We start from the raw sequence: 14727 nt of genomic DNA, 5'->3' as shown, positions 1-14727 counted from the left end.
TTTTAAAACAAACCATAACCTTTATTTCATAGATAAAGGTTTTAAAAAGCTTTACGTAGATTATCAAATAAAGATAATCTAAAATATCCTGTTTACACACGACCATTACATAATGGTTTACAATACAAATATGTTACAACAAAATAAGTTTCTTGAATGCAGTTTTTACACAATATCATACAAGCATGGACTCCAAATCTCGTCCTTATTTAAGTATGCGACAGCGGAAGCTCTTAATAATCACCTGAGAATAAACATGCTTAAAACGTCAACAAAAATGTTGGTGAGTTATAGGTTTAACCTATATATATCAAATCATAATAATAGACCACAAGATTTCATATTTCAATACACATCCCATACATAGAGATAAAAATCATTCATATGGTGAACACCTGGTAACTGACATTAACAAGATGCATATATAAGAATATCCCCATCATTCCGTGACACCCTTCGGATATGATATAAATTTCGAAGTACTAAAGCATCCGGTACTTTGGATGGGGTTTGTTATGCCCAATAGATCTATCTTTAGGATTCGCGTCAATTAAGGTGTCTGTTCCCTAATTCTTAGATTACCAGACTTAATAAAAAGGGGCATATTCGATTTCGATAATTCAACCATAGAATGTAGTTTCACGTACTTGTGTCTATTTTGTAAATCATTTATAAAACCTGCATGTACTCTCATCCTAAAAATATTAGATTTTAAAAGTGGGACTATAACTCACTTTTACAGATTTTTACTTCGTCGGAAAGTAAGACTTGGCCACTGGTTGATTCACGAACCTATAATAATATATACATATATATCAAAGTATGTTCAAAATATATTTACAACACTTTTAATATATTTTGATGTTTTGAGTTTATTAAGTCAGTTGTCCTCGTTAGTAACCTACAACTAGTTGTCCACAGTTAGATGTACAGAAATAAATCGATAAATATTATCTTGAATCAATCCACGACCCAGTGTATACGTATCTCAGTATTGATCACAACTCAAACTATATATATTTTGGAATCAACCTCAACCCTGTATAGCTAACTCCATCATTCACATATAGAGTGTCTATGGTTGTTCCGAAATATATATAGATGTGTCGACATGATAGGTCGAAACATTGTATACGTGTCTATAGTATCTCAAGATTACATAATATACAATACAAGTTGATTAAGTTATGGTTAGAATAGATTTGTTACCAATTTTCACGTAGCTAAAATGAGAAAAATTATCCAATCTTGTTTTACCCATAACTTCTTCATTTTAAATCCGTTTTGAGTGAATCAAATTGCTATGGTTTCATATTGAACTATATTTTATGAATCTAAACAGAAAAAGTATAGGTTTATAGTCAGAAAAATAAGTTACAAGTCGTTTTTGTAAAGGTAGTCATTTCAGTCGAAAGAACGACGCCTAGATGACCATTTTAGAAAACATACTTCCACTTTGAGTTTAACCATAATTTTTGGATATATTTTCATGTTCATAATAAAAATCATTTTCTCAGAATAACAACTTTTAAATCAAAGTTTATCATAGTTTTTAATTAACTAACCCAAAACAGCCCGCGGTGTTACTACGACGGCGTAAATCCGGTTTTACGTTGTTTTTCGTGTTTCCAGGTTTTAAATCATTAAGTTAGCATATCATATAGATATAGAACATGTGTTTAGTTGATTTTAAAAGTCAAGTTAGAAGGATTAACTTTTGTTTGCGAACAAGTTTAGAATTAACTAAACTGTGTTCTAGTGATTACAAGTTTAAACCTTCGAATAAGATAGCTTTATATGTATGAATCGAATGATGTTATGAACATCATTACTACCTTAAGTTCCTTGGATAAACCTACTGGAAAAGAGAAAAATGGATCTAGCTTCAACGGATCCTTGGATGGCTCGAAGTTCTTGAAGCAGAATCATGACACGAAAACAAGTTCAAGTAAGATCATCACTTGAAATAAAATTGTTATAGTTATAGAAATTGAACCAAAGTTTGAATATGATTATTACCTTGTATTAGAATGATAACCTACTGTAAGAAACAAAGATTTCTTGAGGTTGGATGATCACCTTACAAGATTGGAAGTGAGCTAGCAAACTTGAAAGTATTCTTGATTTTATGTAACTAGAACTTGTAGAATATATGAAGAACACTTAGAACTTGAAGATAGAACTTGAGAGAGATCAATTAGATGAAGAAAATTGAAGAATGAAAGTGTTTGTAGGTGTTTTTGGTCGTTGGTGTATGGATTAGATATAAAGGATATGTAATTTTGTTTTCATGTAAATAAGTCATGAATGATTACTCATATTTTGTAATTTTATGAGATATTTCATGCTAGTTGCCAAATGATGGTTCCTACATGTGTAAGGTGACTCACATGGGCTGCTAAGAGCTGATCATTGGAGTGTATATACCAATAGTACATACATCTAAAAGCTGTGTATTGTACGAGTACGAATACGGGTGCATACGAGTAGAATTGTTGATGAAACTGAACGAGGATGTAATTGTAAGCATTTTTGTTAAGTAGAAGTATTTTGATAAGTGTATTGAAGTCTTTCAAAAGTGTATAAATACATATTAAAACACTACATGTATATACATTTTAACTGAGTCGTTAAGTCATCGTTAGTCGTTACATGTAAGTGTTGTTTTGAAACCTTTATGTTAACGATCTTGTTAAATGTTGTTAACCCAATGTTTATAATATCAAATGAGATTTTAAATTATTATATTATCATGATATTATCATGTATGAATATCTCTTAATATGATATATATACATTAAATGTCTTTACAACGATAATCGTTACATATATGTCTCGTTTAAAAATCATTAAGTTAGTAGTCTTGTTTTTACATATGTAGTTCATTGTTAATATACTTAATGATATGTTTAATTATCATAGTATCATGTTAACTATATATATATCCATATATATATCATCATATAGTTTTTACAAGTTTTAACGTTCGTGAATCACCGGTCAACTTGGGTGGTCAATTGTCTATATGAAACATATTTCAATTAATCAAGTCTTAATAAGTTTGATTGCTTAATATGTTGAAAATATTTAATCATGTAAATATCAATCTCAATTAATATATATAAACATGGAAAAGTTCGGGTCACTACAGGTGTTTCATGATGGTATCAAGATGGTTGAGGTGAAGGTGATGATAGTCCGACTGTAGCAACAACCAAGAGAAAGAAAAAAAACAATCGCCATACCTGTGTTGGTCTACTGTCTTCTAATAGGAAACAGAAAACGCCTAATATTAGCAAACGTGATTTAATTGTTATAATTATGATGGAAGTGGTGGTGCATGATGGTGGTGCCAAAGAGGTTTGCAGTGGACAATCACAAAAAATAATAATTGGTTGTTGGGGTTTGGATTTGAGTAGGAAACAATTTGGTTGGTGTTATTGTTGGGTTAAATGGTGCTGATCAAGTGGTTTTATGGTTTAGTGGTCCTTTCGGACTAGAATTTATGAGAGAAAGTTATAGCAAGGTTTGATGTCTTACTTGTGATTGCACATGGTGATTTGGGTCCGTGGTGATCGAATGACAATATAATCGATAGTAGCAGCAGGAGTTGTTTTAGATGATGGTTACTTGTGTTTGCGATTGTTTCAAGTTCTTAAACAGAGATAGAAACTAGAAAACACAAAGTGGTGGTGTCGGTGGTTCTTGAGTTTCTAACAATACCGAAGCGAGAAAGAACAGAGAGATGGAGTGAAAGGTTAAAAGTAATGTGGGTGTTGTAGGTTGGTGGTAGAAGAAAAGGTGCAAGTGTGGTGAGGATGATTGTTGAAGAAGATGGGTTCATGAATGATTGTTTGATGAAGATTGTGCAATCGAAAGTTGATATGTGAGTTAGTTTAGGAGAGTGATAAACGCAATTAAAATCAATAGATAGTTTTGTTTCGATTGTTTAGATTACAGATATATATCAATCAATATGTATATCATGTAAATAGATACTTATAGATATAAATAAATATAAATTCATACAGCAAGAGGTGATAGATATTTAGGGAGAAGGAATATGTTACTAACCCGTGACACAATATTATGAATATAATAATAAATCACTTAAATGTGTGGAATGAAAAGAACAGTGAAGTAGCCAGCTGCTTGTTTGATTCTACCGACACCTTTCTCCCAAAGTGTTATATTGTGGTTCCTTGCTAAACAGTTAGAATATAAAGGTGTTCCTAACAATCTCAAATTTTTAGTTTAAATATATTTAATTATTTCAGTCATTAACTGTTTGAAACTTAATCAAAAAGGTTCATTAATTATTTGATTTTATTTCCAGATAATATGTACAGGTTACTAAAACTTAAGTTAACAAAGTAGAAATAGTTTTAACAAGTCTTAATATTTACGTAGTCTATTAATGAACTTACATTTATTTTTAAAATCACATAGGTTCGAATTAAACTTATCAAAATAATAATCGAAACGTCTATCGAGTATTATAATTATTAAATAATTATTTTTGATATACTCTATATATATAAATATAGATTTATTTTAATAACAATTTAATTATATTGTATAATATTATTTTAAGTTATTATATATATACATATATTTATATTTACAAATAATGATTCGTGAATCGTCGAGAATGGTCGAAGTTTAATTAATCCATGAAAAATAGTTCCAACATTTTGAGACTCGGTTTAATAGACCTTGCTTATCGTGTCGGAACATATAAAGATCAAGTTTAAATTTGGTCGGAAATTTCAGGGTCGTCACAGATGTGTTACCTCATGACATATCAATGACTTCAGGACGTAATGTAACATCTTCCTACGTTACATCGATTTCGACCGACACCAATACGGTGTTAGGTACAGTTGGAAGACTTGGTATAACCAAGAGCGGCATAGTCGCACAAAAGTCCCACGATACTTTAATCATGGAGGTGAATAACTTGCTAACGCCGACTGGAACTTCGGTGACCAGTCATCCTCAACATCCACCGAGGTTAAACTTGGACCTACCAATACCGGTGAGGTCCCCAAATCCGGAAACAGTTTTGGTCTCAGAAAACTTGTCTAGTATAACAACTAGCATGCCTGATTTAAACCTGTCTAGTGTAACAACTAGCTTGATTTTTACAAAACTAAAAACAGTTTCTGAAAGATCATGTTTTCTCTAAGGATCAAATTTTACCTTAACCTCTTTGTCTCCTCTTAGCAGGTACACGTTCCCACTCTGGCGATAAACATATATTCTCTCTCTGCTATTTTGCGATGAACACGGGATGCCATATTCATGCTACACATGCTGAACACGGTACACCATATTCATCATCCTGGGAGAATGACACACGAGTCAAAAACAAAACAATCACGATTATGAAAAAGACGACTCAACATTTGAGGGGGAGCAAAAGAGGTCTTCACAACTAAGAAAGATCATTTCAAGCCTCTTTCAAGACCTCTTTCTCTGAACCCAAGAAGAAGATAAATCAAATCAAACATAACACTCCCGGATCTGCTCTTCATATGTTCAAATGTTCGTGTTCAAAGTTGATAGCATCAAAAGCTTCATAGCTTCAAACCGAAACCAAAGCCCAGAAAAAGGCTGCACAAGAAACTGCAAGAAAACGATCATAGGAGGTGTTGACGTTTGTAAACATAACACTCTCGGATGAAGACTTCAAAAGAATCTACAAGAGTCACGGGAGGTGTTATATCTTGAAGAACCCATGCCACTGCAAAAAGACAAAAAGACGAAGACATGATTGCACCTTTCAAAGAAGAAAGATCAATGAACCCTATCAAGAGGGAAGATTTGAAATGTCCCGTTCTTATTGATTAAAAACGTTCCATATTAATTGATTTCGTTGCGGGGTTTTGACCTCTATATGAGACGTTTTTCAAAGACTGCATTCATTTTTAAAACAAACCATAACCTTTATTTCATAGATAAAGGTTTTAAAAAGCTTTACGTAGATTATCAAATAATGATAATCTAAAATATCCTGTTTACACACGACCATTACATAATGGTTTACAATACAAATATGTTACAACAAAATAAGTTTCTTGAATGCAGTTTTTACACAATATCATACAAGCATGGACTCCAAATCTCGTCCTTATTTAAGTATGCGACAGCGGAAGCTCTTAATAATCACCTGAGAATAAACATGCTTAAAACATCAACAAAAATGTTGGTGAGTTATAGGTTTAACCTATATATATTAAATCATAATAATAGACCACAAGATTTCATATTTCAATACATATCCCATACATAGAGATAAAAATCATTCATATGGTGAACACCTGGTAACCGACATTAACAAGATGCATATATAAGAATATCCCCATCATTTCGGGACACCCTTCGGATATGATATAAATTTCGAAGTACTAAAGCATCCGGTACTTTGGATGGGGTTTGTTAGGCCCAATAGATCTATCTTTAGGATTCGCGTCAATTAGGGTGTCTATTCCCTAATTCTTAGATTACCAGACTTAATAAAAAGGGGCATATTCGATTTCGATAATTCAACCATAGAATGTAGTTTCACGTACTTGTGTCTATTTTGTAAATCATTTATAAAACCTGCATGTATTCTCATCCCAAAAATATTAGATTTTAAAAGTGGGACTATAACTCACTTTCACAGATTTTTACTTCGTCGGGAAGTAAGACTTGGCCACTGGTTGATTCACGAACCTATAACAATATATACATATATATCAAAGTATGTTCAAAATATATTTACAACACTTTTAATATATTTTGATGTTTTAAGTTTATTAAGTCAGCTGTCCTCGTTAGTAACCTACAACTAGTTGTCCACAGTTAGATGTACAGAAATAAATCGATAAATATTATCTTGAATCAATCCACAACCCAGTGTATACGTATCTCAGTATTGATCACAACTCAAACTATATGTATTTTGGAATCAACCTCAACCCTGTATAGCTAACTCCAACATTCACATATAGAGTGTCTATGGTTGTTCCGAAATATATATAGATGTGTCGACATGATAGGTCGAAACATTGTATACGTGTCTATGGTATCTCAAGATTACATAATATACAATACAAGTTGATTAAGTTATGGTTGGAATAGATTTGTTACCAATTTTCACGTAGCTAAAATGAGAAAAATTATCCAATCTTGTTTTACCCATAACTTCTTCATTTTAAATCCGTTTTGAGTGAATAAAATTGCTATGGTTTTATATTGAACTCTATTTTATGAATCTAAATAGAAAAAGTATAGGTTTATAGTCAGAAAAATAAGTTACAAGTCGTTTTTGTAAAGGTAGTCATTTCAGTCGAAAGAACGACGTCTAGATGACCATTTTAGAAAACATACTTCCACTTTGAGTTTAACTATAATTTTTGGATATAGTTTCATGTTCATAATAAAAATCATTTTCTCAGAATAACAACTTTTAAATCAAAGTTTATCATAGTTTTTAATTAACTAACCCAAAATAGCCCGCGGTGTTACTACGACGGCGTAAATCCGGTTTTACGGTGTTTTTCGTGTTTCCAGGTTTTAAATCATTAAGTTAGAATATCATATAGATATAGAACATGTGTTTAGTTGATTTTAAAAGTCAAGTTAGAAGGATTAACTTTTGTTTGCGAACAAGTTTAGAATTAACTAAACTATGTTCTAGTGATTACAAGTTTAAACCTTCGAATAAGATAGCTTTATATGTATGAATCGAATGATGTTATGAAAATCATTACTACCTTAAGTTACTTGGATAAACCTACTGGAAAAGTGAAAAATGGATCTAGTTTCAACGGATTCTTGGATGGCTCGAAGTTCTTGAAGCAGAATCATGACACGAAAACAAGTTCAAGTAAGATCATCACTTGAAATAAGATTGTTATAGTTATAGAAATTGAACCAAAGTTTGAATATGATTATTACCTTGTATTAGAATGATAACCTACTGTAAGAAACAAAGATTTCTTGAGGTTGGATGATCACCTTACAAGATTGGAAGTGAGCCAGCAAACTTGAAAGTATTCTTGATTTTATGTAACTAGAACTTGTAGAATATATGAAGAACACTTAGAACTTGAAGATAGAACTTGAGAGAGATCAATTAGATGAAGAAAATTGAAGAATGAAAGTGTTTGTAGGTGTTTTTGGTCGTTGGTGTATGGATTAGATATAAAGGATATGTAATTTTGTTTTCATGTAAATAAGTCATGAATGATTACTCATATTTTTGTAATTTTATGAGATATTTCATGCTAGTTGCCAAATGATGGTTCCCAAATGTGTTAGGTGACTCACATGGGCTGAAAGAGCTGATCATTGGAGTGTATATACCAATAGTACATACATCTAAAAGCTGTGTATTGTACGAGTACGAATACGGGTGCATACGAGTAGAATTGTTGATGAAACTGAACGAGGATGTAATTGTAAGAATTTTTGTTAAGTAGAAGTATTTTGATAAGTGTATTGAAGTCTTTCAAAAGTGTATAAATACATATTAAAACACTACATGTATATACATTTTAACTGAGTCGTTAAGTCATCGTTAGTCGTTACATGTAAGTGTTGTTTTGAAACCTTTAGGTTAACGATCTTGTTAAATGTTGTTAACCCAATGTTTATAATATCAAATGAGATTTTAAATTATTATATTATCATGATATTATCATGTATGAATATCTCTTAATATGATATATATACATTAAATGTCTTAACAACGATAATCGTTACATATATGTCTCGTTTAAAAATCATTAAGTTAGTAGTCTTGTTTTTACATATGTAGTTCATTGTTAATATACTTAATGATATGTTTACTTATCATAGTATCATGTTAACTATATATATATATCCATATATATGTCATCATATAGTTTTTACAAGTTTTAACGTTCGTGAATCACCGGTCAACTTGGGTGGTCAATTGTCTATATGAAACATATTTCAATTAATCAAGTCTTAACAAGTTTGATTGCTTAACATGTTGGAAACATTTAATCATGTAAATATCAATCTCAATTAATATATATAAACATGGAAAAGTTCGGGTCACTACAAGATTGTTGAAAATCTCACGGATTACACAACCATAACACTCCTAGGTGAAGAGTGCAAGTACATGCACTCAGGAGGCGTTTCAACAAAGATCGTAATCCAAAACCCCACGACAAGGGGGAGATTGTTGACAATATTTATTGTAATATTTAATGTCGTGTGGTTATTGTCTTGTATTAATCTAGTGGCGTGTGCGTTTTACTCTTATTATTGTAATAGTCTAGATTAGGCTATTTACCACGGTAACTTAGTGTTTACCATGTGTTTGTAACTTGGGAGCTTGCTACTATATAAAGCAAGCTGTGACGACCCGGGAATTTTTGACTAAATTTAAACATAATCTTATTATGATTTCGATACGATAAGCAAAGTCTGTAATGTTGAAGTCTCTAAAAATTTGTACTGTGTTCATATATATGTTTGACCTTCGATTATGTTCGACGATTCACGAATGATTGTTTGTAAGTATGTATGTATAGATAAAAAAATAATAATAATAATAAATATAAATACATAATAATTTGGAATAATAAAATATCAAGTTAATAAGCAGAAGTAAGAATGTAAAATAATATACAAGATAATAAAATGGTTATTAAACTGAAGCCATATATAAAGATATACGATTTCTCTAAATAATTATTAAATGAGAGTGTATATAAAAGGTCTAGATATCATATGTTATTATATATCAATTAGTAAATATTGTATAATATATAATATTAATATATTAAAAGAGGTTACAAATTAAAAGTATAATTATTATTCAAAATTTATTATTATTATTTCATTAAGATCATTAATGTTAATATTAATATCAGTATTGTTAATAGTAATATATATTATAGATATAGAAGATGATACATTTAAATTGTTATAATACTATTATTACTAATATTATTATTATCATCATTAATATAATTATTATTATACTTATTAATAAGATTTTGATTTTTGGTCATTATAATTATTTTTATTATTTATTATTATTATTATTAACATATTCATATTCATATTTAGTTAATATTAAAGATATAAGCGAGTATTATCAATTGATTCAGTTTAACGTGCCATCATACTGTGATTTTGTTTTTGTATTGTGTCTCTAAATCTGTACAATCAAGATTCATTCTCAAGAACTGGACAAATTCAATTAGGAATCCTATCCCACTTTTATATTTTTTTTATATTTCTTCTTTGTCTGAGGAATAAAGCTTGTCATCATATATATGTCATCATATAGTTTTTACAAGTTTTAACGTTCGTGAATCACCGGTCAACTTGGGTGGTCAATTGTCTATATGAAACATATTTCAATTAATCAAGTCTTAACAAGTTTGATTGCTTAACATGTTGGAAACATTTAATCATGTAAATATCAATCTCAATTAATATATATAAATATGGAAAAGTTCGGGTCACTACAGTAGCTACCCGTTAAATAAATTTCGTCCCGAAATTTTAAGCTGTTGAAGGTGTTGACGAATCTTCTGGAAATAGATGCGGGTATTTCTTCTTCATCTGATCTTCACGCTCCCAGGTGAACTCGGGTCCTCTACGAGCATTCCATCGAACCTTAACAATTGGTATCTTGTTTTGCTTAAGTCTTTTAACCTCACGATCCATTATTTCGACGGGTTCTTCGATGAATTGAAGTTTTTCGTTGATTTGGATTTCATCTAACGGAATAGTGAGATCTTCTTTAGCAAAACATTTCTTCAAATTCGAGACGTGGAAAGTGTTATGTACAGCCGCGAGTTGTTGAGGTAACTCAAGTCGGTAAGCTACTGGTCCGACACGATCAATAATCTTGAATTGTCCAATATACCTTGGATTTAATTTCCCTCGTTTACCAAATCGAACAACGCCTTTCCAAGGTGCAACTTTAAGCATGACCATCTCTCCAATTTCAAATTCTATATCTTTTCTTTTAATGTCAGCGTAGCTCTTTTGTCGACTTTGGGCGGTTTTCAACCGTTGTTGAATTTGGATGATCTTCTCGGTAGTTTCTTGTATAATCTCCGGACCCGTAATCTGTCTATCCCCCACTTCACTCCAACAAATCGGAGACCTGCACTTTCTACCATAAAGTGCTTCAAACGGCGCCATCTCAATGCTTGAATGGTAGCTGTTGTTGTAGGAAAATTCTGCTAACGGTAGATGTCGATCCCAACTGTTTCCGAAATTAATAACACATGCTCGTAGCATGTCTTCAAGCGTTTGTATCGTCCTTTCGCTCTGCCCATCAGTTTGTGGATGATAGGCAGTACTCATGTCTATACGAGTTCCTAATGCTTGCTGTAATGTCTGCTAGAATCTTGAAATAAATCTGTCATCCATATCAGAGATAATATAGATTGGTATTCCATGTCTGGAGATGACTTCTTTCAAATACAGTCGTGCTAACTTCTCCATCTTGTCATCTTCTCTTATTGGCAAGAAGTGTGCTGATTTGGTGAGACGATCAACTATTACCCAAATAGTATCAAAACCACTTGCAGTCCTTGGCAATTTAGTGATGAAATCCATGGTAATGTTTTCCCATTTCCATTTCGGGATTTCGGGTTATTGAAGTAGACCTGATGGTTTCTGATGCTCAGCTTTGACCTTAGAACACGTCAAACATTCTCCTACGTATTTAGCAACATCGGCTTTCATACCCGGCCACCAAAAATGTTTCTTGAGATCCTTGTACATCTTCCCCGTTCCAGGATGTATTGAGTATCTGGTTTTATGAGCTTCTCTAAGTACCATTTCTCTCATATCTCCAAATTTTGGTACCCAAATCCTTTCAGCCCTATACCGGGTTCCGTCTTCCCGAATATTAAGATGCTTCTCCAATCCTTTGGGTATTTCATCCTTTAAATTTCCCTTTTTTAAAACTCCTTGTTGAGCCTCCTTTATTTGAGTAGTAAGGTTATTATAAATCATTATATTCATAGATTTTACTCGAATGGGTTCTCTGTCCTTCCTGCTCAAGGCATCGGCTACCACATTTGCCTTCCCCGGGTAATAACGAATCTCGAAGTCGTAATCATTCAATAATTCAATCCACCTACGCTGCCTCATATTCAGTTGTTTCTGATTAAATATGTGTTGAAGACTTTTGTGGTCGGTATATATAATAATTTTGACCCCATATAAGTAGTGCCTCCAAGTCTTTAATGCAAAAACAACCGCGCCTAATTCCAAATCATGCGTCGTATAATTTTGTTCGTGAATCTTCAATTGTCTAGACGCATAAGCAATCACCTTCGTTCGTTGCATTAATACACAACCGAGACCTTGCTTTGATGCGTCACAATAAATCACAAAATCATCATTCCCTTCAGGCAATGACAATATAGGTGCCGTAGTTAGCTTTTTCTTCAACAACTGAAACGCTTTCTCTTGTTCATCATTCCATTCAAATTTCTTCCCTTTATGCGTTAATGCAGTCAAGGGTTTTGCTATTCTGGAAAAGTCTTGGATGAACCTTCTGTAGTAACTAGCTAGTCCTAAAAACTGGCGTATGTGTTTCGGAGTTTTCGGGGTTTCCCACTTTTTAACAGTTTCTATCTTTGTCGGATCCACCTTAATACCTTCTTTGTTCACTATGTGACCGAGGAATTGATCTTCTTCCAACCAAAATGCACATTTTGAAAACTTAGCGTACAATTCTTCCTTCCTCAATACTTCTAACACCTTTCTCAAATGTTCACCGTGTTCTTGGTCATTCTTTGAGTAAATAAGTATGTCATCAATGAAAACAATGACAAACTTGTCAAGGTATGGTCCACACACTCTGTTCATAAGGTCCATGAACACAGCTGGTGCATTAGTTAAACCAAACGGCATGACCATAAACTCGTAATGACCGTAACGTGTTCTGAAAGCAGTCTTTGGAATATCATCTTCTTTCACCCGCATTTGATGATACCCGGAACGTAAGTCAATCTTTGAATAAACAGACGAGCCTTGTAGTTGATCAAATAAGTCGTCGATTCTCGGTAGTAGGTAGCGGTTCTTGATGGTAAGTTTGTTCAACTCTCGGTAGTCGATACACAACCTGAATGTACCATCTTTCTTCTTGACAAACAAAACAGGATCTCCCCACGGTGATGTGCTTGGTCGAATGAAACCACGCTCTAAAAGTTCTTGTAATTGGCTTTGCAGTTCTTTCATCTCGCTGGGTACGAGTCTGTAAGGAGTACGAGCTATTGGTGCAGCTCCTGGTACAAGATCTATTTGAAATTCAACAGATCGATGTGGGGGTAATCCCGGTAATTCTTTCGGAAATACATCGGGAAATTCTTTTGCAATGGGAGCATCATTGATGCTCTTTTCTTCAGTTTGTACTTTCTCGACGTGTGCTAGAACAGCATAGCAACCTTTTCTTATTAGTTTTTGTGCCTTCAAATTACTAATAAGATGTAGCTTCGTGTTGCCCTTTTCTCCGTACACCATTAAGGGTTTTCCTTTTTCTCGTATAATGCGAATTGCATTTTTGTAACAAACGATCTCTGCTTTCACTTCTTTCAACCAGTCCATACCGATTATCACATCAAAACTCCCTAACTCTACTGGTATCAAATCAATCTTAAATGTTTCGCTAACCAGTTTAATTTCTCGATTCCGACATATATTATCTGCTGAAATTAATTTACCATTTGCTAATTCGAGTAAAAATTTGCTATCCAAAGGCATCAATGGGCAACTTAATTTAGCACAAAAATCTCTACTCATATAGCTTCTATCCGCACCAGAATCAAATAAAACGTAAGCAGATTTATTGTCAATAAGAAACGTACCCGTAACAAGCTCCGGGTCTTCCTGTGCCTCTGCCGCATTAATATTGAAAACTCTTCCGCGGCCTTGTCCATTCGTGTTCTCCTGGTTCGGGCAATTTCTAATAATGTGGCCCGGTTTTCCACATTTATAACAAACTACATTGGCATAACTTGCTCCGACACTACTTGCTCCGCCATTACTCGTTCCGACACCATTTGTTCCTTTCGTTCTATTAACCCCTGGTCCGTAGACCTCACACTTCGCCGCGCTATGACCATTTCTTTTACACTTGTTGCAAAATTTGGTGCGGAACCCCGAGTGATACTTTTCACACCTTTGGCATAGCTGCTTCTGATTGTTGTTGTTGTTGCGGTTATTATTGTTGTTGGGATGATTGTTGTAGTTGCTGTTGTTGTTGTTGTTGTTGTTGTTGTTGTTGTTGTTGTTGTTGTTGTTGTTGTTGTTGGGCCATTTGTTGTAGTTGTGATTGATGTTGCGATTGTTGGGATAATTGTTGCGATTATTGTTGTAATTGTTGTTGTTGTTGTATTGGTGATTCTTATCACCGTTTTCCTCCCACTTTCTTTTGACTTGCTTTACATTGGCCTCTTCAGCAGTCTGTTCTTTAATTCTTTCTTCAATCTGGTTCACTAGTTTGTGAGCCATTCTACATGCCTGTTGTATGGAGGCGGGCTCGTGTGAACTTATATCTTCTTGGATTCTTTCCGGTAATCCTTTCACAAACGCGTCGATCTTCTCTTCCTCATCTCCGAATGCTCCCGGACACAATAGGCACAATTCTGTGAATCGTCTTTCGTACGTGGTAATATCAAATCCTTGGGTTCGTAACCCTCTAAGTTCTGTCTTGAGCTTATTGAC

The sequence above is a fragment of the Rutidosis leptorrhynchoides genome, chromosome 7 (genome assembly GCF_046630445.1).
Source record: "Rutidosis leptorrhynchoides isolate AG116_Rl617_1_P2 chromosome 7, CSIRO_AGI_Rlap_v1, whole genome shotgun sequence".
NCBI classification, from domain to species: domain Eukaryota; kingdom Viridiplantae; phylum Streptophyta; class Magnoliopsida; order Asterales; family Asteraceae; genus Rutidosis; species Rutidosis leptorrhynchoides.
Note: the sequence above shows the minus strand (reverse complement) of the source record.